We start from the raw sequence: 3,895 nt of genomic DNA, 5'->3' as shown, positions 1-3,895 counted from the left end.
CTATTGAGTTTCGCCTCTTGGTACTTCTATTCACCTTATTCCGGAAGTAGCACTGGGTGGCGCCATCTGCGTAATCTCACTTCCTGGTTTAGCTACTTAGCGCTTTGTTTGCCCTGGTCCAATCTGTTATCTGTCTTGATATAAGTAGATAGACTATAATATTATAGCCAAATGCGTTGGCCTATGGTTATTAACAACTGCTGCAACGTACTAAAGTACATTTCACTTGAAGCTTTTGAAACAATGCCACAATCAAATTATTTAAACCAGCTATATATGCAGCCTTTTTGAAATATGCAGCTTAAATTCAAAATTCATCATGTAATTAGGCCTATTCATTGTGGACGTTGCGTATTTAATAAAAGTGAGAAAAGCGTTTTGTATGCTGTTGTAAGCGGTGTCTTTCTAATAGCTATTACTTAGTTATGAAGATGTGCACAAACACTACTACATGTAAAGTTTGAAACATTATTACACCACAGTTTGTTTGCTTAATCACCAGATACATTTGCAGTGTATAGCCAACAGATGAGAAAAAAATAGCCACGAACTGGTGTAGAAAGAAAGTAGAGCCTCAACTAGATGAACAAGAGGGTAACGTTAGCTTAGCTAACTGCTAGCTGCAATTTCTTATGGTTTGATCTCTAACACAAGTAATGGCTGTAAAATAAATCCAGCGACTGAATTCTAGAGGACCATAGCTTTCAAACAAGGTATAGCATGTGTATGTGTCCTGTAGTGAGACCATTACAACATTAGATGTTTGTGGCTAATGTAGGCTAAACACTACACATCGGCCGGGCTGCGATCAGACAGGCAGACGGGTCATATAAACACCTAAAAGTCGTTTAAAAATTACCCCGAGAAACAGTGCATTGCTGTGCTGTTGGTACACACGTACATAGCACATTTGGCACAAATTAGCTTATCTTATGTGACATTTTATCAGTGAGACTTCTCTGCAGTTCTCCTTGAAATTGAATGAGGGTCCGCTAAACCGGAAGTTGGTTTACAACGGAAGTACTGGACAGAAGTAAAAGTGGGCGGGGCGGAATAAGGTGAATACTCTTTGTTCATAATCAAATAAAGCTAAAATGATATGAAACTTTTAGCTTTTTTTTTTTTTCTCCCTCCATTAAGCATAAGTAAGAAGTGCCTTCAATAAACAAAATTATTTTATTCTATAATGACCATATACAGTGTTGGGGAAAGTTAAAAGTACTGCATTACAATATTGAATTACTCCCTGAAAAAGTAACTATTTGCATTACTGTAAAGTAGTCAGCTGAAGGCAAGTTTGTAGAGAACCCAAGTGCAGTTAATAAAATAAAATAAATGTTTAACCAAAGTCATTTTAGCCTATTGGTATGTGAATTGGATCATCAAAGGTCAGCAGTAAAGACACTGGTTAATAAATTGAGATTAATTTCACAAAGTATATTTGTGTCATTTATTTAATTATTTCAGTTTTGCATAATAAAAGTTTTCATTTCAGAGTTTTTATTCATTTTGAGGAATACTGAATCTGTTTTGTGTAAGTGAGATAGTCTGGTAATCTTACTCCTGATTTCTCTCAACATGGGGACAGGAAACGAGTCAGTCAATAAATGATAAACAAAGTAACTTGCGTTACTTATTTGAAAAAGTAACTCGGATATTTGTTGTAAATTTTAATGTAATGTGTTTCTTTAGGTACTTTTGACTATAATCTGATTACATAACTTGCATGCATTACCCCTAACACTGATCGTATATTGATCTGTCCTATATGGGGCATACCCTTTGTGCTGTTTATCTTTATCTTATGATTATTTTATTATTATGCTATAGTGTGCACTTTTATATTTTATATTTCAACAGAAAAAATGGAACCACAGTAATGACGCCTGTCATTGTGGAAAACAATTTCTTCACTGCCTCCATTATCTGTGCTTAACTGTGAAGACAGTGCCACCTTCTGGTCAGGAGTATTTAAATGTTCTTCTGAAATGTTTAAATGTTCAAAATGCTTAAGTACTTCCTAAAATCCTGTGCATTCAGTAGAGTTCAGTAGAGTACTTCAGTAAAGTGTCTTCTGGTGCAGTTGAAGGAACTTTTTTCCCATTTATCTTAACTTGATTCCATGTTTTCATAGTTCATGAGAGACAAATGAACACCCAAACTTCCTGGTCCCTTCTGTGCTTTATTTTGGCTAAAGACGACAACTGACTTGTCATTAGCAAAACTTATTTTAGAAAAGAGGAAGGAAATAGCAGTGTCAAAGTGAATTTTAAAGAGATAGTAGAAACGACACCCTATGGCAGGGGTTCTCAGGGTTCACTTTCCTGCATAGTTTAGCTCCAACCATTATCAAACACACTTGAACAAGATAATAAAACTTCAGGATTGCAAAAAATGTACGTTCTCACCATTTCATAATTACTGTAATAATGAGATTCCAACTTCTGAAAAACATCCACGTCCTCGTAGAACGCGTAGTTGCAACTTGCAAACTCTGAATTCTAGGAGCGCTCTGACTTGTACCACCTGACCACTGCAGATTCATTTAGACATTGACCTCTTAGAATGATGTTGAAAACCTGATGGTTATTGGTAATGTTATGGTTATCGTTCTTGGTGTGAAAGGGATTTTAGTGTGGAAAACAGCAAAATCAATAAACATATTAATGAGCAGGAAAAAACTGTGTCCTCTTTTGTGTTCTAATAGTCCAAGATCAAGCAATGCAAAGCAAACTCCTGTTTAAACAGCTTGCTGACTTCATTGCTTCAGTGATTTGTGTTTGTGTATTAGCCGGGGAAATAAAGGCATCATCAGTAGCATGTCCTGAGAGTATCCTAGCAGTTTAGAGACGGCAAAATCTTTTAAATATCCTATATATACTGAAGGGGAAAAAAGTACAATTACTTCATTTTTCTTTTGCACGTTTTTGCACTCAGATTTTAAAGTAAATTTCACATGTATGGAATTTCAAATTATGTAAAAATTAACAAAGAGATCAAGTAAATAAACTTGGCCAGAAAGAGCTTGTGAGTAATTTCTACTAATTTGAAGTTTACTTTGCAATACAGTGTTTTAAGGACATTTTACTCGCTTTTTGTTTGAAATGTTTACTCAAAGAATGTAGCACTGAATTAAACCATGCTTTTAAAGTAACATTTAGTTAACAACAAAGTAGTTTTTTATTTATGTATTTACTTTGTTAGACAACATATCTACACAATATAGATAATGAGGTACCAAACCAAACACAGACCTCAATACTTAGTACAAAATAACGGTAACAATCAATGGATAATTTTTTATTATGATTGAAACAAACAATTCCAACTGAAGGGGGTGGATTAGAATAGCCTGGCTCCGCCCTCCTGCGTACTTCCGCTCAATTTTATTTCCCTTCAGTACTACGTCTGGGATTGTGGTGTATTCTTTGGTTTTCTCTGATCATTTTTTTGGCGGTCCAATCAGCGAACAGAGGGAGTGGGCTGAGAACGATGACGTTAAGGTCGTGCGCTAGTTTGAGTTGTAGGGTTACGTCACGACCAAAGGTTAGCGATTGGTTATGGCAGATCCAGAGTGACTCTGGGCAGATCCAATAGTTTTAAACTTCAACAGAGTACCCGCCTTCAAGGAAGTTAACGCTTGTCAATGGAGAGAGGCCAGACTCTCTGTACAAATGAAATGTACGAGAGTCTGGTAGAACCAGGCTAGGATTGGAATCCACTGCTGCTTCAATGTATATGTAATGAGTGATTATAATCAAGGTATTAATCAATATTTTTCCTTCTAAATATCAAATGAGTTGAATGACTTCTCTGGAGATTTTACTTTGTTATAGAAGTTACCAGTGTGATTACTGAAATGTTCTTTTCATGTACTCTCTAATGTCTGTATTTG

This window comes from Rutilus rutilus, assembly GCF_951802725.1.
Source record: "Rutilus rutilus genome assembly, chromosome: 8".
Classification (NCBI taxonomy): Eukaryota; Metazoa; Chordata; class Actinopteri; order Cypriniformes; family Leuciscidae; genus Rutilus; species Rutilus rutilus.
Note: the sequence above shows the minus strand (reverse complement) of the source record.